General features: G+C 35.1%; 1 protein-coding gene across 3 annotated transcripts in view; it reads left to right on the top strand.

Annotated features, from left to right (window-relative positions):
* The first annotated feature begins 989 nt into the window (after positions 1–989).
* LOC129981643 (rhythmically expressed gene 2 protein-like) overlaps positions 990–23,362 on the top strand; it is a 37,170-nt gene continuing 14,797 nt past the window's right edge. For all 3 annotated transcript variants that reach the window (XR_008785335.1, XR_008785336.1, XM_056092567.1), the window contains exons 1-2: positions 990–1,107; positions 4,071–4,293. The gene's annotated coding sequence lies outside the window, so the exon portion shown is untranslated. The remainder of the gene's footprint in view (positions 1,108–4,070; positions 4,294–23,362) is intronic.

Genomic DNA, 23,362 nt, shown 5'->3' on the forward strand with positions numbered 1-23,362 from the left:
CTTATGGGTGGCAACAGGCCATGGAAACCAAGCAAATGAGTTTCCTCGCGTTTGTTGTTTATAAAATAAATAGTCCCAGATACTTTTTGGAACTCCTCGAGTCTGTACGCCATCGATTTGGCACAATCTACAACCCATCAGAACACTCAATTAAGAGGAAACGCATTCGGACAACCACCACTCACCGTCCACTTCCACTTCCACTTCCAAACCACAAAAACTAATGACGATTTTGAAATGTTTAACTTACTATATATGCCTTTTAAGGATCTACTATTTCAACGATATCCAAAAATTACTCCTTTCTCAAAGTCAGAGAGAGCTGAACTTCGTGGCTAATGCCATTGCTGGATCCTACACGATATTTAAGTACAGAAGATGTGACGTCGTCATGACCGCAGATAATCTCATTTACATTGGTGTCCAAATATTTTTTGGTAGAGAGTGCATAATCTCAAGTTCAGTTGTTTAAAATTGCCATCTGGATTGCGATTTGTGTTATTAAGTATTTAGTATTTATTTGTTATTACAATTTAGTATTTAACTCATCTTTTTGTTGTTGTTGTTGATTTCAAAATTCTTTCTTAAATTCTAAAAAGTCATTAACATAATAATAGAATATTATTCTATCCTGGAGTTCTTTACCAGGGCTTCAAATACCTTTTACAAATGTAGCCTCATTTGAGTTCATATTATTGGCGTCCTCAAGTGTATTCATAATCAAGGAAATTGAAAACAAAAACAAATAACTGATCTGCAGTAAAAGACTTTAAAAAGAAATATAGTTTATTGTGCTTATTTGTAAAACTGGAATGAAATTCTTAGAATTAAATGGAGTTATTTATTGTAACTTAATAAATAAAAAAAATCCATATTGCAAAGGCTGAATAAATTTGAATTGCATAAAACGTTTTCAAACAATCACGATTAGAACCTGGACCCATAGCTTAAGGAGTTATGCTCTAGTCCATTGATTTGAAGTGAAGTAGATTATAATTTGCAAAGATTTTTGGTATAGTGATATCTCACTTCCTCGGAATTCTGAGTCGGAGAAGGGCAACCTCGACTGCCTGAGGATTGAGACAGACTCCTGTTAATCTGAATAAGGTAATTTTTCTCGTGCTTCTGTATAAGTTGTTTATTATATTCAGTAAATATTTAGTATGTTGCGGATGTTTTCTGATACTTTGCTTTAGGTTATAAACTGATAATTATAGATTATCGCCATTCTGAAAATTTTCATGTTTTTGCAACCTAATTTTTCTGAGAGGTCAATTTTTTCATAACCCTGCAAGTATTTTGGTACAAATGAAAGTGAATAATGTTTGACGCTAGTTTTTGATGTTTCTGTAGTTAGTTATCTATGGAATATGCATTCTCAGTCAGCGTATAATATGTATCCGAGTTTGTAACGTTTCATTACGCAATTTTATTGAATGCCAAATTGGTAATTGTGAACCATTGTTCTGAAAATTAATTTAATCTCCTTTTCGACACTTTTTGGACGTCTTTTGAGGATTTACTCTTCTTATTTAAGCGAAATATGTGGATTAAGCTCCAATTATTGGCTTATAACAATTGTTTAATTGTTAAAGAATTTTTAATTGAGATTCGAATAAGAAATTTATCAATTAAAAGTTTCAACGACATATCCCGACAAACAATTTGCTTGTCCATTTGGGTTACAACCTTCAAGTTTAAAACATTTATGACTAGATCAGTATGTGCAATATTTAGTTCGCAAATGCAAAACAGTAACTTTCTAACTGCATTTTATCCCTACACTATGAATTCTGAATCTATAGAATTACGAGAATTTGAAAAATCGAATTCAAACATATTCAGACCAATTTTTTAATAACTTCTAATCTCTCAAAATATATTTCAATTCTAACTGTTTATTTGTTACTTTTTTTTCTATTTCGGCTGATTTTCTCTTGAACTTTGAAATCTGTACTTAAAAAGGAAGTGTACATATTTGTGCCGTAAATTTACAGGACAGCCATTAAAACTATCAATTTCTTCACAGGTATACTTTATAAGATGACAATGTTTATCTCTAAGCTATTTTATGAAACTTTAATTGCATACTAAATGGAACTTGAATTTTCTTGGGTCATTATTTCCTGAAACATTGAAGCAAAAATTTATTTTCTGCGTCTTTTTAAAATTTAAAAAAATCGTCTAAGGAAATCTTATTGCTATACAATTTTTCTGAATTTTGATAATTTTTAAAACGACTATTAATTTTTCTTGCATTACATTATTTTAATGATATTCAAACCCTTTGTATTGTTTCATCAAATAGAAATCGCATGACTTCCTTCCATTTCTGAAAGCTTCAGGAAAAACGCTTCTGCTAATCCTGAAACAAACTGTAATTACATTACCTTAAAATATAACTTGAAATTTGATATAGAATACTCGGAAACTTAATTTTGAGAAACTTAATAAACATTTAAACGATGTCATGGAATTATGCTTCATTAAGAACATGTTTCAGTTGAGGAGAGAATCATGAGCGTTAAGTTGTATTTACGAGGTTCAACATAAAACGAAAGCAATATTCCCAGCAAATAAATTGGTGGTTAGTCTGCAATACTCTCCAACCTGAAAGCGCCTGTATTCGTCATTGAGAATTGCATTGCAAGTCGCGATCCTTTAGGCATCCGAAGCTGGAATGCTGCAGATATTGTTTTTACTTTAAAAATTCGCCTAAGACTATAATGCGAGTTTAGTAGCTTTTCTAATGCGTTGAATTCAAAGATTATATATTCAAGCCTAGTGTTATTCTTTGAAGATAAACGGACCAAAACGAGCCACTCTGATGTCGAAAATGCAACGTATGGTTACAAGGGGGAAATACTGCTGACTTAGTTGATTACTCAATTATTTATGTAGAAATTTTTTGTGGAGTTCACATTTCAAAATTTTACACGTTGCAATTATCTGTTGCTATTTGTTCCTGAAAAATTTCATTCTTTAATGAAATTTCATCTAGGGGAGTCGAATGATTGTATTATGTCGCATCTAATTAGTTATGCTTTGCATTTTGATGGGTTTTAATTTATCATGCCATTTCAAATAGCTTATTATAATCGCTAAAATTCGAACTCGAGCTTTTGATGAATTGTCATGTTTCAGTCCTCCGAGTTTCGAAACTGTCTTTAGAGATGTCTGTATTTGGCCATAATCGAAACGCGTTGAGCTACAACAATGAAACGTCGCTCAAGGTTTTAAGATCTCGATTAAATTTTGGATCAAAACCATTCACAGAACATCTGTCAGAGTGCAACACAATAGCTTTGAAGCATAAAAAAAGTAGACGCTTGATATTTGGTACAATTTTAACATCTAAATTATATGTGCCAAATCTTGAGACTAATCAGTCAATGAGTTGACTGTCAGTTAGTATATCTGCCTCTATGCATGCGATAAAAACTCAACATTTTAGTAAGATGAAATCTGGCATGTCATTTTCGTACAAAAAGTTTCTAGCAATTTTAATTTTGATCGTCAAAAAATCCTTAAATTCTCGGTTCACTATAATATTGAAGTACAAAACGGTCATATGCGGACCTCAATTAAAAATTCGTGGTCATGGCCTTAACAATTGTTCATAATTTTAATGCTAGGGCAAGAGGTTAACACCTATATTGGGGAATTTCTTGAAGACTCTTCGGCATGTTTCGTCAAGCATTCGTTCCCCATAAAAAAAAGCTGACTGATTTAGAATCAGCTCAACACCAGTATGCTGTCTTTTAATTCTTTATTAAAAGTGTCGCAAACGATGATTAACTCGTGCATGAATTACTGAACTTTTAATTTTTAATCTGCAATTAAGTAAAAATATAAACTTAAAAGGCAAATCACTTAAACGCTTCACTACCCAAATGCCCTTTTCATAGAAATTAAAATGCCCCAAATAAGTTGCATCATCTGATTAGCAAAATAAATCACTGTGAATGGTTTTATAAACCGAGATCACTTTAAGGATCGTGTCATTTTCTATGTCTTTAAATTGTGAACAGTTTAAACGCGTTTCACTGATGTATTTCCGTTCTTTTCAGATTATTGAATCTGCCATCTCATCTGCTATTGCCTGGATACTTGGTGAGTCGAGAAAATCCAAAAACAAAGGCAGGGATTTTAGAAAACTTGCTATGCAAGAATCGACTAATGCCAAAACGCAATGAAGGCCGACTTCCGTAGTTATCTGCTGGTTCTATTCATTTGCAACAAGGGTAACGCTGGATCCGAGATGCGTTACGCCTATACGGGACTTTTACAAATGTAAGTAAACTGAAATATTATTTTTCTTAATTTACAATTTATACTTCCTCTCAACTTGTAAGCATAGATGCTGAATGTTATATTTTAAGCAGCTTACATAAAATTGTCTCCTAAAATTACAATATATTCAATTGCTAATGCTATTTATTGACAAAATCATACTAAGTATATTACTAAATGAGTTTGCTGCATGTGCTTGGTAGAAGTGTTGATTTTTTTTTTAATTGCGACTCCATGTCCATTCTTGCGTTCTAACATATGAAGTACTGTAATCGTCGAAAAATTCAAATTCGAGATTTTGACCACCCCGATTATGAATAACACCAAGTTTGTTCGTCTGTGAAAGACAATTCAAAAATACTTTGATACAGACGGGTGAATTTGAACTACAGTTTTTAAATCAGATTTTTAAATTTTTGCCAGATTATAAGCAAAATCCGTCCTAAAGAAATCTGCCCCGCTGTTTAAATACAAATTAGCACTAACTACGAGAGTTCAGATGAAACTTGGTACATATTTTAATAGACAAGTGTTGCTTTAAAACGGGACATTAATACAGCTAAACTAAACTTGGTACAGGCTTAATATCTATAGTATAGATGTCCATTAAATTTTGTATCAAATTTATCAAGGGGTTCACGTCGGTCGGTCAGTCTGTAATTTCAAAAGCATGTAAACACGATATAAAATGTGGTTTTGGGTCAAACCGATTTCATTCGGTTGGGATAAACGCGTCTAAAACGCTTTAGTTTTTCGGGTACTATTAACCGCATGCCAGGTATTCATGAGGACTCCGTAAAATTCTTATGAATTTAGGATCTCATGATAAATTCTTTATTGAAATGAATATTTCATAATTGTACACCAATGCCATGAAACATGTTCTCTGGAATAACGTCATTTTAGAGTATGTGATAGTTTTGGTGACCACTTCAACTGGTTCTTATTTGTATGGTTAAGAATATATTTTATTCTTCAGTGTTGAAATAAAAGTTGTAAATTGTGGAGTAAGATATTTAAATTTATCGATATTCCTAATAATTTTACTCAACTAAAGCAGTCTAGCCAATTAGCAACAGGGTGTTTCAGTCATAAACTCTACTTAAAATCGTCCTTTCAGCATTTTTCAATTTGTTCATAAAATGAAAGTTAAATGTTTCAGAACTGTTAATTAAAATCCGAAATGTGCTCAAAATGGTTAATGGATCTGTTGCCATCTAGAATGTTTTTAACCGATTGAATCCAGGAGTAAATTTACGCCATCTAAGTTAAATGCCGATGAAACTGCTCATGCACTCCACTTCAATTGCACGCAGTGATGTGCTCTTTTATACGTAAATTATGAGTTTTAAAAAAGGATGCGGCTTATTTAATATTATTCGTCTTTGTTGACCAGCTGGGTCACCAGGTGTAAAACCAAAATTCAGTTTAATATTTATGTGCATTGGTCTTTTAATAGCTTAATCAAAATATTAAGCTTCAAATTTACAGTTCCATAGCTCACATTATAGAAGCCTTACGACATTTTGTTCATTGTAATATCTAATTTGCTCGTCTCCAATTTGCCGTAAGATTTAAATTTGAATTTGAAATGAAAGAGAACTTCAATAAACATTTTTTTACTGAAACCAGTCATTTTTAATTACAGAAAATCGAATCTTTCAGTATTGTGAGCTTACATATATAGCAGAATATTTTATAATTCAGTATTTGGAAGAATTCAGTGAACTTCCGATTCGTCAAATTCAGTTTTGTCTTCAAAAAGATTTGAATGCGGCAAATGTTATTTCAATCAATAAATGTATAACGTAGAATTCATAAATTTCTGAAGTACATTTCTTCGATCCTGTAAATCATGGTCAGTAAAATTATCTTGCGTCTAACGGTTGTCTTCCGAGATCAAGCCTAATCTAATTATAATGCTTTGAATATTATTTTAAGATTATCAACAATTGCATTATTTGAGACAATCGGCCTTGGAAAATCCGATCCCTGAGTAGCGCATTTTCATCGAGGTTTTTTTTATAGAAAAGTTATGAAAATTTGAATGCCTAAATTGATTGCAAAAGAGGGGAATTTTTAATAAAATAGGCTTGAGGCATTGATATTGAATGACTTATAGAATATAGGATCCGTATAAAAAATTTTAATGTATAAAAAATCTGTAAACGTAATTTATAGGAATATTTGATTCAAACTATATAAAATGTCTCATTTAGACGAATTCGCGTATGTATCTGATAAAGTTGTAGAAATCGGCTGCTGGTCCCTGATGAGTGTGGCTATCCTATGCATCGAGTTGTATTTGCCTTAAATAAGATTGAATTATTGAGCTGATAGCCCTTTTAAAACATCGTAGAACTTTTTCTCGTATTGCTTTTTTTAGAAAATATCGCATTTCATAGTCTATTTTATACAGATAGCAATACCTAAAAATGCTAAAAATCGCATTTTTAGGTTAAAATTTCAGAACGAGTTAGCTCAGTCTTTTAACTGGAGTTTTTGAAAACGTAAATGCAACATAATTAGAACTATTTTTTTTTTTTTACGCATTTCATTTCTTTGTAAAATAAGTTGTTTGAAAATAGTTAAAATATTTTCTTAAAATTCATTAAAAGTAGAAAATTTATAAATTAGCATTGGTATAATTTAAGATTTTTTGAACTTTAAAATGATGCAAAAACTATTTGTGCTACATTTTCGGAAGTCATAGAGGAAAGATGCCGATATTTCGCTTCATTTTCAGTTAATGAAAATTCTGATTGAAATTTGCACCTTTTCCCGAAGTGAAATTCCCACCCTTTTCTGATAAGTTTACTAGTTCTAGGTCGAACGGTTTTGTATGTAGAGCGCAGATATATTAAATTAGCATGAATAGAATATAAAACAGGGCCATGATTTTCTGACGAAAGCCATAATCTTCAATCCCCAACCATTAGGCCGATTTCATCACTTTACTTTCTCATGCAAAGTATTGCAATTTGCAAAAAAACTCAATTGGGGATTTTTCACGAATCTTATCTGATATCTTTAGATCCAAATCGCATTTTTGCCATTTATTCCCGTTTTTCTGTGAAAATAAATTCAAACGCCTTGAGCTAAACAGATGACTTTGGTGTGAGACTTAATATTAAATTGATAGTTCTGTCAAATTTTGAAGAAAAAAAAAAAATTCTAATCGGCGAAAGTTAGTCGAAGCTATTCGAGTAAAACGAACACAGTAAATACAAAATTTATAGAACCAAAGCATAGTTAAGTGCAGCCAACGTATAGTTTGATATACAAGTTTAGCATCTAAATGTGGATTCGGTTCAAATTTGGAATCAAATTTGTCTGCAAATTTGGGTTTTATCGATCTGTCCTTTTACATGCATATAAATGCAATTTAAGATCATATACAAAATTCCATTAATTTCAGATTATATTTATATCTGACAAATTTTTGTTTTAATCAGTTAGCAATTAGTGGGAGTAGTTTCACGAAGTTTTCTCGCATGTTCTCCAATAAGTGTTATTTCAGAGAACCTCAAATGTAACATGTGTAATTGTATTTTAAGCATTAAGCATGCGTTATGTATATGCAAAAACTTTTTACTTAGACGAGCCACTTTGAAGCACATATCGTTATGTCAATTGACACCCTTGGAGCCGGCAGTGCTTTACTTGGTGAAATTCGAATTAAAATGACTTGCTTTTAACAATGTTTATTAAATATAACCTGAAAAATAACGCACGACAAATCGGTCTTTGTACCATTGAACCAAACTAATCCTAATCGAGCTCGGAAAACGCCTTGCATGGCATTAGTCTACTACAGATAAAAATGCCAATTAATAATTAAATGAATCGATTTTGTATTAACCAAACCCGTTTCACTAACTTTTTAGTAATCGGTGTTCATCAACCCACGTCGATTCACTCAATTTTTTTATCCGAAGGTCTCGATTTTAATCGCCAATCATTCTTACGCTCTCGCATATGTAGCATAAAGTATAACAATCGATAAAAATTCGAACTCGAGTTTGACTCCCCTCCCCGTTTCAGACTTGCATGAATTCGAAAAACCTTTTTGGGAAACTTCCATCTGTCTGTGACAAAACTCAATGTCTTTGAGCTAGGTGGTTGAAATTTGGTATGTCCTTATATGGGATATATAGATTTCTATCGAAGTTTGGGAGAAATCCATTTAAAGGAAGTCTGTTCGAGCATGTTAAAACGGAAACTAAAAAAATCTACAGAACTAGATGGTTAAAATTCAGTACAGAGATTTAACCTCTATGAAGTAGAAACCTTCCAAATTTTGAGCGAAATTTAACAATGGCTTGACCTTCTATCTGTGCTTGTAAGTGCCATAACTCAAACGCGACGATTTAAATATCATTTAGTTTATGGTTTTGAGACTACAAGTGTAATTCTGTGTCAAATTTTCTTTTCAATCGGCTGGGAAAATGCGTCTAAACACAAATTCGACTTTCGAATACTATTAACCTCAGGCCAGGAATGAATGGACAAATCACTCGCCAAGGATAACACGATAAATTCAGTAAAGGCTAAATTCACGCCAAAGGTAATATTTCGTGTCTATTGTACGCCAATGTCATACAAGGCGTTCTCTGGGATATCCCCTTTATTAGAGTAGGAGAGAATGTTTTGAGGAGGCCACTTCGAAAATTTCTTAAACTCGATCTTAAGTTTAAGTATAGCGAATTTCATATTCATTTTAATTTGTTGAATGCGAAAATTAATACTACATTGACCTTTCATTAATATTACACTTACAACTCCAAATCCTGATTGGCAGTTTGGCCATATTTGGCTCTTGAATGAAACCATAACTTGTCAGCATAAATTTGCACTGGGGCATCTTGGCATAGATCTGAGCCTTGCGTCATGAAATCGAAACTCGGTAACTTCTCAGCAGGTACTTGGACACCATTTCAGTTGCAGAAAGTTAAGGAGAAATTTCATTTCTTTCCCTCGCTCCAACTCTGAAGTATAAAGATGGGCTTCTTATTTTAGAAAGATTCGGATAAAAATAACGGGAAAGTGCGCGCGCACTATTAAGGTTAGGTATTTAATAGAAAGGCTTAATATATTTAACATTAATTGGGGGTAAAAGGTTAGGATAGCACCCTCCCCTCCCCCTTTTTCTTAAAAATAGGGCGGGCTAGCTACCAGCCAGCTGGTGAGAGGGTGGGAAAATATTCATAACTATAAATTCAATTTCTCCCTTTACCACCAAAAGAAGCCTAATTTATACTTTCAGTTTTGGTAGTGTGGTGGAAAAAAATTGAAATTTCCCACAAAAAGATATCGAACGATAATGTCAATCTTTCTGATGCTTAGCTATAAAAGCAAACCAGAAGTACGGCAATGCACGTTATTTTTTTATGTAGTAAACATAGGATTTCAATAGTCACTTTCACGAGTTAGGGTGAGGCTCATTGAGTTAGGGTGAGGCTCATTGAGTTAGGGTGAGGCTCATTGAGTTAGGGTGAGGCTCATTGAGTTAGGGTGAGGCTCATTGAGTTAGGGTGAGGCTCATTGAGTTAGGGTGAGGCTCATTGAGTTAGGGTGAGGCTCATTGAGTTAGGGTGAGGCTCATTGAGTTAGGGTGAGGCTCATTGAGTTAGGGTGAGGCTCATTGAGTTAGGGTGAGGCTCATTGAGTTAGGGTGAGGCTCATTGAGTTAGGGTGAGGCTCATTGAGTTAGGGTGAGGCTCATTGAGTTAGGGTGAGGCTCATTGAGTTAGGGTGAGGCTCATTGAGTTAGGGTGAGGCTCATTGAGTTAGGGTGAGGCTCATTGAGTTAGGGTGAGGCTCATTGAGTTAGGGTGAGGCTCATTGAGTTAGGGTGAGGCTCATTGAGTTAGGGTGAGGCTCATTGAGTTAGGGTGAGGCTCATTGAGTTAGGGTGAGGCTCATTGAGTTAGGGTGAGGCTCATTGAGTTAGGGTGAGGCTCATTGAGTTAGGGTGAGGCTCATTGAGTTAGGGTGAGGCTCATTGAGTTAGGGTGAGGCTCATTGAGTTAGGGTGAGGCTCATTGAGTTAGGGTGAGGCTCATTGAGTTAGGGTGAGGCTCATTGAGTTAGGGTGAGGCTCATTGAGTTAGGGTGAGGCTCATTGAGTTAGGGTGAGGCTCATTGAGTTAGGGTGAGGCTCATTGAGTTAGGGTGAGGCTCATTGAGTTAGGGTGAGGCTCATTGAGTTAGGGTGAGGCTCATTGAGTTAGGGTGAGGCTCATTGAGTTAGGGTGAGGCTCATTGAGTTAGGGTGAGGCTCATTGAGTTAGGGTGAGGCTCATTGAGTTAGGGTGAGGCTCATTGAGTTAGGGTGAGGCTCATTGAGTTAGGGTGAGGCTCATTGAGTTAGGGTGAGGCTCATTGAGTTAGGGTGAGGCTCATTGAGTTAGGGTGAGGCTCATTGAGTTAGGGTGAGGCTCATTGAGTTAGGGTGAGGCTCATTGAGTTAGGGTGAGGCTCATTGAGTTAGGGTGAGGCTCATTGAGTTAGGGTGAGGCTCATTGAGTTAGGGTGAGGCTCATTGAGTTAGGGTGAGGCTCATTGAGTTAGGGTGAGGCTCATTGAGTTAGGGTGAGGCTCATTGAGTTAGGGTGAGGCTCATTGAGTTAGGGTGAGGCTCATTGAGTTAGGGTGAGGCTCATTGAGTTAGGGTGAGGCTCATTGAGTTAGGGTGAGGCTCATTGAGTTAGGGTGAGGCTCATTGAGTTAGGGTGAGGCTCATTGAGTTAGGGTGAGGCTCATTGAGTTAGGGTGAGGCTCATTGAGTTAGGGTGAGGCTCATTGAGTTAGGGTGAGGCTCATTGAGTTAGGGTGAGGCTCATTGAGTTAGGGTGAGGCTCATTGAGTTAGGGTGAGGCTCATTGAGTTAGGGTGAGGCTCATTGAGTTAGGGTGAGGCTCATTGAGTTAGGGTGAGGCTCATTGAGTTAGGGTGAGGCTCATTGAGTTAGGGTGAGGCTCATTGAGTTAGGGTGAGGCTCATTGAGTTAGGGTGAGGCTCATTGAGTTAGGGTGAGGCTCATTGAGTTAGGGTGAGGCTCATTGAGTTAGGGTGAGGCTCATTGAGTTAGGGTGAGGCTCAATGAGTTAGGGTGAGGCTCAATGAGTTAGGGTGAGGCTCAATGAGTTAGGGTGAGGCTCAATGAGTTAGGGTGAGGCTCAATGAGTTAGGGTGAGGCTCAATGAGTTAGGGTGAGGCTCAATGAGTTAGGGTGAGGCTCAATGAGTTAGGGTGAGGCTCAATGAGTTAGGGTGAGGCTCAATGAGTTAGGGTGAGGCTCAATGAGTTAGGGTGAGGCTGTTGGAATTTGTATAAAGTCTTCACACCAAATTTGCAGTCTTCTATCTATTCATGAGGAAAATTCTTTCAAGTCCGTCTGCCTTTCTGTTTAAGTTAAGACATTTACAAAAAAGAGCTAGATAGATAAAACTCGGTAAAAATTTAACATCTCTAATATAGATTGCGGAATTTCGAGCCAAATCCAACAAAGGGATGTCTGTCTGTACTTTCAGAAGCATGTAATTGCTACAATTCAAAAACAATGATGTAAGTATATCAAATAAATTTTAGGATTTTGATTTTAGGATTACAAACAGTTTTCATTCAATCGGTTGAGAAGTGTCTAAAGCGCTAAACTAATTTTTTGGAGACTATTAACGCATTTCAACGATTCATTGCCAAATAACTCGCTAAGGATGACACGATCGATACAGTAGATGCCAAACTCAAGCCAAAAGTTAATTTTTCTTTACTATTGTGCATTATGTCATGCAAGGCCTTTTCTGACCCAAGTTTATTAGAGTATGTGGAAGTTTAGAAAAGACCACTCCTGCTGGTTTTATAAGCGTAATGCAAAGTTGAAATTAACTTAACTTCATTCCAGGTCAGGAAAATAAGGTAGTTTGTCTAATCCTGGGTCTTATTTACAAAACTGCAATCTTTGTAGAAATTGGATATCCAAAATTCAAAGAATCTTTAGAAATGGAATTCTTACTTTATCTTTTAATCGAGTTTCTAACAATACTTTAAATGTTATTGAAGTGCAACATGAATATTCAAGCTTAAAATAACTGCGAGTCTCGTCATTTTTTCAATAATTATGTAACCTGATGCAACCTGAAATCCTAACAATGTATGCCCATCTAGTTTAATTATAGTAGCTGCCTTGTGTTTTATTTTGGATTGGAGTCTGGGTTTTAAAATTCAGTGAGTTCTTTTTTATTTCATGAAAGGTTTTCTGGAAATTCGAATATTTAAATAATTCCCAACTTAAAATTTCGTTACAGTATTGGGAAAATCATTGCGGTTATTCAGTTGTGTGAAGATTTAGTGCTTCTCATGCTTGTCTCGTTCTTTTGTCCAAATCATGGAGGCAACTTTCAGTTTGGAACTTTTATCTCTAATTTTGTTACTATTTCGCTGTTGTAATGCAGTATCCTATGTATTGTCGCCATTCTGTAGTCTCAGTGTGGGAAACCTATATTGTCTACTTTATCGGTAGTGATGCGACTGATTTGGGAGGTTTTGGCATGTTTAACCGTTCACTTTTAGGTGAATTTCATATTTAATTCTATTGCAGAAATAGACCAGTGGATATGTAGTATAAGTTTAGTATGCTGAGAAATAGAAGATACTTTATTCTATGAATATTTCAGGGGAACTCTGAATACAGCTAACATAGCCGAGTTGAAAGTATAAATGATACTTGTAGATACTAACGCATTAGTAGAAGGCATCTCGCTCTGTCAAGAACACAACAATGTTCGGAGTAAAACTGAAGAGCGCGCTCTGAGTTTAACTTTAAAATTAGCTTCTAGAGTGTTATCGTCGATTAAAAATGGATGTATTAGAAGAAAATACGGATGACGTTATGTAGTTATTCAGGCTTTATTTTGTGCAACCGCTTTCAACGGGTTACAGCATTCGAATGTCCAAGATCACATTTCTTGTAGGTGGCGCTCTTGCATGCCATGACGTAACATTCCGCCCGGCGTTGAAATATGCAAGATTTCAAAACACATTTAATTATACAATTAGCTTACATTTTCTAAAACCAAATAAACTATTCAGATGAAATATTTACAAGTGAACATCAAAATTGCAAAATATATATTAAATTTATATTAATTAAACTTATATATTAAACATGATATAAATACAATTATTATGTACATACAATATATACAACTATCTTAACTATTTTAATTTTCAAAGTTATCCCTTATTGGTAAGAGACAAATTTTTGAAATAGGGCGTGTAAAAATACCCGTGTTAGTTTTTAATTTAACAACTCTTACTCTGCCTTCATTTCCATAAATTATCTCTAAAATTCTAGCCATTGCCCATTTGCAAGGAGGCAAATCATTTTCCTTTAACAATACTAAACATCCGATCTTAACATTATTTTTTTTTAATTGCCACTTATTTCTTTGCTGTAAGTGGTTCAAATAGTCAATTTTCCAGCGTTTCCAAATTGTTTGTACACATTTGGTAGTATATTGCCAGCGCGACAACCTATTGTCAGAAATGTCTACAATTTCCGGTTCAGGTATTGAAGTTATTGGGCGTCCAATGATAAAGTGTCCAGGAGTTAAAACTTCATATTCATTAATATTATCTGATAATGGAATTAAGGGACGTGAGTTAAGTATACCTTCAATCTGAATTACTATTGTTTCAAATTCTTCAATAGTTGTTTTACTGTTAGCTAAAGTTCTATAAAGATGGTGTTTGAATGATTTTACTCCTGCTTCCCATAAGCCTTCGAAATTGGGAGAAGGGGGTATAAATTTCCATTGGATTGATTCTGTGGATAGGTAATTGGCTAAAGTCTCATTAGTCTGACAAACTAGTTTTTTTAAGCGATTTAATTCTGAAGCTGCACCCTTGAAATTAGATGCATTATCCGACATCAATGTTGCAATGCGGCCTCTACGGGCGCAGAGTCTCTTTAAAGATGCAATGAAAGCTTCAGTCGTCAAATCTGTTACCGTTTCTAGGTGAATAGCTTTAGTTGACAAACATACAAAAATCGCTACATAAACTTTTGAATATATTCCCTTTCTTTGGTTTTTAAACTTTATTTGAAAAGGACCACAAAAATCTACCCCAGAATTTAAAAATGGAGAACTAGGAGTTACTCTTTCTGAAGGCAAATTTCCCATTAACTGGTCTAACACCCTAGGCCTTTGCCTAAAACATCTAATACAATCATGGACAATTTTTCTTGCAATACCTTTACCATTTAAGGGCCAGTATTGTAGTCTAATTTGATGCAACAAACCTTGTGCACCAATATGTAGACATTTTTTATGTACATGCTCAAAAAGTAACTTAGTGAATGTATGCTTACTGGGTAAAATTATTTGATGTTTAGATTCAAATGGCAAGTCAGAATTTTTAAGTCTACCGCCAACTCAAGTCCTTGGATAAATATTTTTGCCTTTGTAATGAGAGGGCCTAAAAGTCCAAGTGGATCATAAAGACTCGCTATTTCTGACAGCACTTCCCTTTTTGAAAAAGAGTCCTTAGGCTTGATCTTTACCTTATATGTAAAGCAATCTTCTTTTGGATCCCAAAACATACCTAATGTTTTTACAGAACTAACACCTTGTTCTTTCGAAAATGAATAGGATGTGGTAGACAGGTTTTGTAATAAATTAGAGTTATTAGCGACCCATTTGTGAAGCTCAAATCCAGCTCTTCCGAGGAGTTCAGAAATCTGGGTTTGAAGATTTTTAGTATCTTCTAGGGTTGCATCACCTGACAGAATGTCATCCATGTAGAAATCAGAACAAATCACATCTGCAGCCTTAGGAAAGTCCTTTTTTTCCCTCATCTGCTAAAGCTCTTAAGGTCCTGGTAGCCAAAAATGGCGCAGAAACTGTTCCATAGGTTACTGTAGACAGTTTGTAAATCTTCACTGGACCATCAGCACTTGATTTCCAGACAATACGCTGTAAGTCTCTTTGAGAGGGATCGATCAGTATTTGTCTGTACATTTTTTAATATCTGCACTAAATGCATATCTGTGCTTTCTGAATCTACTTACTATGGAAAAAAGATCTTGCTGAATAATACCTCCATTTAGTAAAATGGAATTCAGAGAATATCCACTTGTTGTTTTTGCACTTGCATCAAAAACCACTCTTAAGGGAGTTGACGTTTTCTCAGGTTTATATATCGCATGGTGGGGAATGTAATAGTTCACATTGCTATCAGCTTCAATTTTAATCTCCTCCATGTGTTCTAAACTCTCATATTCTCGCATAAATTCCTTATATAAGATTTCCATAGTATTATTTTTGTTTAATTTATTCCAGATACCATTTAGGCGCTTGATTGCATTTTCTTTGAAATTTCCTAGTAATGATTCGGCATTTTCCTTTATGGGTAACTGAACTATAAATCTTCCCGTTTTATCTCTTTTATAGGTTTTAACAAAATGGTCCTCACAATAAATTTCTTCTTCACTCTTTGTTATTTCTTTAACATTACCCGGCAATGATTCCAATTCAAAAAATTGTTTAACTGCCTCATTTAAATTTGGTTCACTTACGAGATAACAATTGGCTTTTTGAGGTAACTGGGGAAGAATGCCTGTAACTAAATAACCAAACTTAGTATTTTGTAATATTACATCTCCATTTTGCAGACGAAGTTGCTCAGGTTTTAAAATCTCAAAAAATAGCTCACTTCCTAATAGTATATCAATTTGACCTGGTGTGTGGAAATTGAAATCAGCTAGTTCAATTGAACAGGGAATATTTAATGCAGATATATTTAATTTCGATACAGGAATCTCATCGGTTATTTTAGGAAGAATAGAACATTTCACCATGTGTGAAAATGAATAATCTCGATTTGATACTTCAATGTTAGCAGCGTGTTTAATAAACTGCGTAATTCCATTTATACCAGTTATACCTTGTTTTATTGATTTTAGTTTGATTCCCAATTTTCTAGCTACATCTTCTCGAAGAATACATAAAGTCGAAGCATTGTCTAAGAGCCCTCTTAATTGAACTCTCCGACCATCTGCAGTTTTCACATAAATAAGAAGAGTGTTTAATATAACTGATTTATTCCCTTCTATCGCCTGTTTAGTCTCTCTCGGATTCAACGTCAAAGCAGATACTTCGGTTAGTACGTTTAGTTTCGGTTTCGTTTCTGCATCTGTTTGGCTTTCGCTCGCCCGTGCCCTTGAATCTGAAGTGGTAGCGCGATTTTCAGCTGACTCATCATGTATGAGCGAGTTATGCCTTTTACCGCAACTTGGAATGTTGCAAGAATATTTTGATTTGCAGATCCCCGGGTGAGGTTTAAGACAGTTAATGCATAATTTGTTATTCCTAACAAAGTTCTTTCTGTCATCGATAGACATATTTTGAAAAGTAACGCATCTAAATAGTGCGTGATAGTTTTTGCATAAAATACAAGCTTTAGCATTGGAATTTTTATTATTAACTATAAGTGTTTTCGCTCTTTTAAATATGCTCGTATTTTGTGGACGTTCGTATTTACTTGGAATACGGTTAATACTTTCTAACAAAGAACTTCGCTTTTCTAGAAATTTCATCAAATTTTCAAATGTAGGAATTTTTGCCGTATTTAGAGAAAGCTCGAATTGCTTCCTTGTCTCTTTATCTACTTTCTGTAGAATGATGTTTACAAGCATTAAATCAGATAGCTTATTTTGTTCGAATGTAAGAACCTTTAACGCTCTGATGTTTTTATTAACGCAGTCTATTAAGGCACACAGTTCTTCAGCAGATTCGCTACGAATTTACTCAAAATTTATTATTTCTAATATATGAGATTCTATCAATTGACGTTGATTTTCATAACGATCTGATAATGCTTTAAAGAGTGATTGAAAGTTATCACTAGACGATTCTAATAATTTAGCTTCTCCTCTTAAGCATGCACGGAGATAATACAGCTTTTGAGAATCATTTAATTGCTCATTGTTGCTAATTAAATTAACAAATAAATTTTTAAAATTTGCAAAATCAGCTATTTTTCCAGAAAATTCTGGTAATGGAATTTCCTGTAGTCGGATTTTAGTTACTGCATTATCCTTTGAAACAGGGTTAATTTTAAATTCATCTTTAATTGAATTTAATAGCAATTTCAGACCTACCTCTGTTTCTTCAATCCTTGTATTTATTTGATCAATATCTTCTAGGATGGTTTCTATATCTTCCGACGTTTCAATACCGCAATATTGTTCGGATATCTTGTCCAACTGTGCTTGCAATTGTCCAAGTTTCCTTAATTTCACTTCTAATTCCATTGCGTTAATGTCCTTGGAAGCTGACTTTTCGGCATTAAAACTTTCGATTCTTTTCAAAGTAGTTTTTATCGAGCCTTTCAGTTTATTTAGTTTCTTTTCTGAAACCGCTTCTCGGTCATCGCTTTTTTCAACTTTTTTATCCATGGTATTTGCTCCGGCTCGACGGACCAATGTTATCGTCGATTAAAAATGGATGTATTAGAAGAAAATACGGATGACGTTATGTAGTTATTCAGGCTTTATTTTGTGCAACCGCTTTCAACGGGTTACAGCATTCGAATGTCCAAGATCACATTTCTTGTAGGTGGCGCTCTTGCATGCCATGACGTAACATAGAGTTTTGTATAAATTTTCTTACAAAGCTTGCAATTACCAAGGGAACACTTTTTGGATCTCCGTTCTTGAAAATTTTAATTCTCTAAGTTGACCTATCCCCGTTTTTTCATTCATACAAAGCATTCCGCTATTCAAAATGGTCCATTTTAAAATTGCCCATCGGTTAAATTTAAAAATAGCTTCTTGGTTATATACAAGTTAGAATAGTTTCAGTTTATTAAAACGCGAGTCGATTCTTTCAATAGATTTCTATAACAGAAAATTCAAGGGTAGTCTCTGAAATAAATATTGTTCCGTTGGTAAAACAATCGAATTACTTCAGGATCTTCGAAAATTATACCGAAATACATTACTAATTTTTTATAATCCATTCTTTACTTCAGTTAAGTAAACTTTAATAAATTAAAAATATTTGTCCAGCCCTTTAAATTTCTTTAGATTTAAGAATAAGGACGAAAGATCTTAATCTAGTGAGGAATTTGTATTGTAGAACGCAATAGGTAGAAATAACTTGGTGCCATGTTTCTCCCCCTTTCAATCGTCAAAAATTATAGTGCTAAAGAATCGAAAACGTAATGCATAGTAAGGTATAAGATTGTCGGGAAAGGGCTGACTTAAGAGGATTTGTCGTCATCTGGCATGGATGAAAGATTACTAGGTACTTCTTTCAATATCCCCTCTCGCAACATGAAAATGAGACTAATTTTACCGATCCCAGAAAGATCTAGGATAAATTCAATGTTTAACTTCGGTTCTGTGCGATTCCTCTACTTGCCTTTTTATGTTTAGGAGTTTCTGAAGGTTGCAAAAAAAAATGAAAGATTACATTAATTTTCACTTCTGTGACATTCTGATGTCGTGAAAATTATTTTTGAAAAAATAGGATATGGTAAAACAACTACGATTATTAAATTTCTGATTCCGGGAGATCAATATCTGTGGTCAAGATATTTTGTCTACATGTTTTCATGTCAATACCTTCAAAATCCAAAGTGTACATCGGTAGAGTTGAAAATCGTATGGAGATACTGATAGCTTTTATAAGGAAAGCTATGTTTAGCAGCAATGCCAATCAAAGCGAACTTTGTAGGGATGCAGTTAAATCTGATATAGATCTTGAGAGAATTTGAGGCCATCCTCCGAAACTGAAGAACTTTTACGCAAGTCAGGCTGTCATGGATGATGCACTGGTGCTCCACCAGTCTGCTCACTTCAAGCGAGAGAAATCTATAACCATGCACTACCCGAGTGGCTGTCATCATCGTCACCAATAATCAACATGCGCGATTATTCCCTATAGTGCTTCTTGCAGCAATACAGTGCATCCACGAATTTGAACAAGGTTCTCTGCATCGGAAAATGTATATTTTATGAAAGTACTCCAGAAGTGACAGCGCAAGGCATCTCTTCTAAATTCTAATGTCATTTTTTAAACGTGATTGTAGGAAGATCATGAACAGTTTGGCAACTTTTGTAAACAATTTCTCAAATATGGGCTAGAAATTGCATTTTTCATGACAACCAGAAATAAAACTGAATTGTATTTACTTCTGTTAGTTTTATTCGTTGTCAATACAATCAAACTCATTAGCATAACATTTCCTATTGCAACGTTACCATCTAGGCTATCTTATACAAATTCTATATTCCACGTCAAGGCAAGGAATAGCTAACAAAGGAAATAGCGATGCTTCTTTGCTTAACGCAATTCTCCTTTCTCTACAAAATGCTTATATGCATTTGTTCAACACAATTCATCCGGGAATTAGCCATATTATCAAAGATCCCTTGGGGAGGAGATTCCTTCTGTTAAAATAACTTAAGCGTATTACTTTGTGGTGTTAACGATTCCTAATTTGAGAACTCGTTTAAATCTTTCTCTAACTGTGAATAACCTTTTTATTCAAAGTAAAATTCTAAGTCTTAGCCACCCCGAGTGTGTCTGTGTCTTAGCCACCCCGAGTGTGTCTGTGTCTTAGCCACCCCGAGTGTGTCTGTGTCTTAGCCACCCCGAGTGTGTCTGTGTCTTAGCCACCCCGAGTGTGTCTGTGTCTTAGCCACCCCGAGTGTGTCTGTGTCTTAGCCACCCCGAGTGTGTCTGTGTCTTAGCCACCCCGAGTGTGTCTGTGTCTTAGCCACCCCGAGTGTGTCTGTGTCTTAGCCACCCCGAGTGTGTCTGTGTCTTAGCCACCCCGAGTGTGTCTTAGCCACCCCGAGTGTGTCTTAGCCACCCCGAGTGTGTCTTAGCCACCCCGAGTGTGTCTTAGCCACCCCGAGTGTGTCTTAGCCACCCCGAGTGTGTCTTAGCCACCCCGAGTGTGTCTTAGCCACCCCGAGTGTGTCTTAGCCACCCCGAGTGTGTCTTAGCCACCCCGAGTGTGTCTTAGCCACCCCGAGTGTGTCTTAGCCACCCCGAGTGTGTCTTAGCCACCCCGAGTGTGTCTTAGCCACCCCGAGTGTGTCTTAGCCACCCCGAGTGTGTCTTAGCCACCCCGAGTGTGTCTTAGCCACCCCGAGTGTGTCTTAGCCACCCCGAGTGTGTCTGTGTCTTTGCCCCCCCCCCGATAAGAGCTTTCTAATTTCAGACGTATTAATATTGTGAGATTTTATTGTACCTTTCTACAGGAAGACCCGTTATGGAAGAGAGCAGAAGTTCGAGGGCGGTTCATGGGTTCGTTTTAGGGATTTATGAACGAATGGAGAATTAAGCATCTTGCAGAGAAAGGAAAGTTACATTAAACCGAAAAGTATCGTCTTCATTTTATGTTGCCATTTCTTCCGGGTCTTGATATGGAATGCAGAGTTTTAATAAGTCATCTACATAGTAGCGTTGTGATTGGAAAAGCTATATTAATCAATTAAGATTGTTGGAATCGATTAACAGAAATGAATATGAATCAAGTTTGTTTCGGGTTACTTCTAAAAGAAATTTCTAGCCTGTATTTTAGAAATGTTTATAATTGTTGTCAGTCTAGTTAAAAATCCTAAACAATTCTGAAAATTAAATGTATAATAGAAAATGTAATTTGCAAAATGTGGATGTAGATTATAGATCAGATATAAAATAAAAAGAACTTTCAAATATATTTAGTTTTTTTTAGATCAAACTAGACGTCAAACGGCTAATATAACCAATTTCCAGCTAATGTATTAATCCAAAATTCCCCATTAGAAATAAAAGATGCGACTGCATGATATGTTAATTTTTCGTTGCGATATATAATACATTGATTTTTGCGCTTTTTTCCATTAATTCGAAATCATTGTTTTCCTAACGGCTTCTTATTCTTACACACCTTAATTTTAAGCATCAGTCTTCAAAAGCGAGTTTTCGTCGAAGGAAAATTCTCGTATATACTAGTTCGAAAATGCAACAAATATTTGAAGTAAAATTTTCTGTTGTACTAAGAGTAAGAATTCTTATATAAGTTTTTCTTATTTAATCCAATAAAGTAAATTCTAATTACTGCAAAACTTAAAAATAAATAATCCGTGCTAGTTGGATGCGTGCATTCTTCAGAGAAAAAAATTGGACATTCCCTTCAGCTTATAGAAAACTGCATATAGGAAAATTTGAATTATAGTATTTCAACATTGACTGAAATGAGAGCAAAAAGCATTTCTCGATTGGGAATCTTGGATAACGACTTTTCTGAAAAGTAGGTTGTCAGTTGTATGCTTAACACAATGCCTCCATATTCATTTCTAACTTTGTCATAGATATGACTGTCAATACATAATTAATAACAAAATGCTTTTTTGAACTCACAGCTGCAGTTGATTTTCAATTGCCTGCAAATACAAAAGGGCTCTAAATGGACAAATGCATGAAAATTACTCTCATTCTCAATCATGGTTCGTAATTTGATTCTTTGTCTATGAAATGGTTCTCCTGTACTTGTCAGGCTTCCATCATTAGGTTCCAAAGATTCTTTTTGTGCAGCTATAGTCCTATACTTTAATAGTGTCACTCTTTCTTTGTTGCTTATTAAAAAGCTTGTCGGCTATTTTGTTCACTCTTTATTCGATATATGCTTTTGTCCGTATTACCTTTATGCTGGAATGCTTCAGAAGCAATGCTGTTATACTTTTTCTATTAAACTGTTTTTGTGCGTTGTAAGTCTAAAAGTTGCCAATTTTGCGTCAAAAACCCAATTTGATATGGGAAATATCTGCTCTCGGATGCAATACATAGCACAAACTGCAAGTTTGGTCTTGGAGTCATCTCTGTGTACATGTCAATGTAAAACTGCAGAATGCCAGTCTCCAAGTGAGGTTTGTTCTTGGCCGAGGTATCTTAAGGAGTTTTCTGTCCAATTTGCAGCTTTTTATTATGTAGACTATGTCAACAGTCTATTTTCCATGTCTTGAGATTAGTCAACCTATAAATGAAATGGTGCTGTCTATAATCTAATCGCGGATGTTGCCCTACAAGCGCTTGAATTGCTGAATTTTCTGCCATTTCTCTCTGCTAGGTTCAATATTATACCTGTAAGCCATGGGAAACCATCCGGTTTTATTAATTTCGCCTGCCTTATGGAGATGACCCACTTGATAATCATGTAAAAATGACTGATTCGTTGGTGGTATAGATAATGTCTCAATTGAATCTTTTCCATCTATATGGACACTCGGGTGATTGGTTGCTTACATCCTGCTACTTGTAAACACATTCTGTGACTGATAAAATCGAGTTTACTAGAGGATTTTAGGTAGAAACTGTTTACTAATTTTCAGTAATATAGTTAATGGATTGGACGACTATTGGATTTTCCATTTCAAGACGGGTTTGGTCTTGCCGAGTCGTTTACATAAGTTTGTATTGTGATCTTGACTCCAATAACCATGACTTAATCATTATATTATGATGCTTTGAGATATTGGCCGACTCTTTCCTTGTGTTGAAAATATGGCATATGAAGTTGGTTATTTTTGGATGAAAACGGAAAGAAATGTTAAGGGATTCTTCGTTTAATTCATTTTTGTATAACCATGCCGTCTGAATCGGAATTCTATTATTAAAACTATGAACTTTTGAATCACTAATGGATATTACGAGGTCATTCAGATAAATTATAGCAAAATTTTGTGAGAACTTTCTTTTTAAAAAAAATTGAGATTGCAATTTAATTTTTTTTATCAACAATGCAATTCACGAAACAAATAACATAATACGATTCATGGCACTTAAACTTATCTTTGGAGACTTGGACAGCAATCCCTAAAAAGGAAAATCTATTCCACTTCCCTATTCGATGGTTAATTCTGTCTGGATAAAGCTTCTCCGATTGAGTATGGAATCGGTAAGTAACCAGTAATTTAAAATGGCTTCAGAATTGTTTATATGTACTTGAGGATTTATGTTGAATCCATGTCATCCAGTATTCCTAAAATATGTGGAATATAACTTACTTG

Source organism: Argiope bruennichi, chromosome 8, assembly GCF_947563725.1.
Source record: "Argiope bruennichi chromosome 8, qqArgBrue1.1, whole genome shotgun sequence".
NCBI lineage: Eukaryota > Metazoa > Arthropoda > Arachnida > Araneae > Araneidae > Argiope > Argiope bruennichi.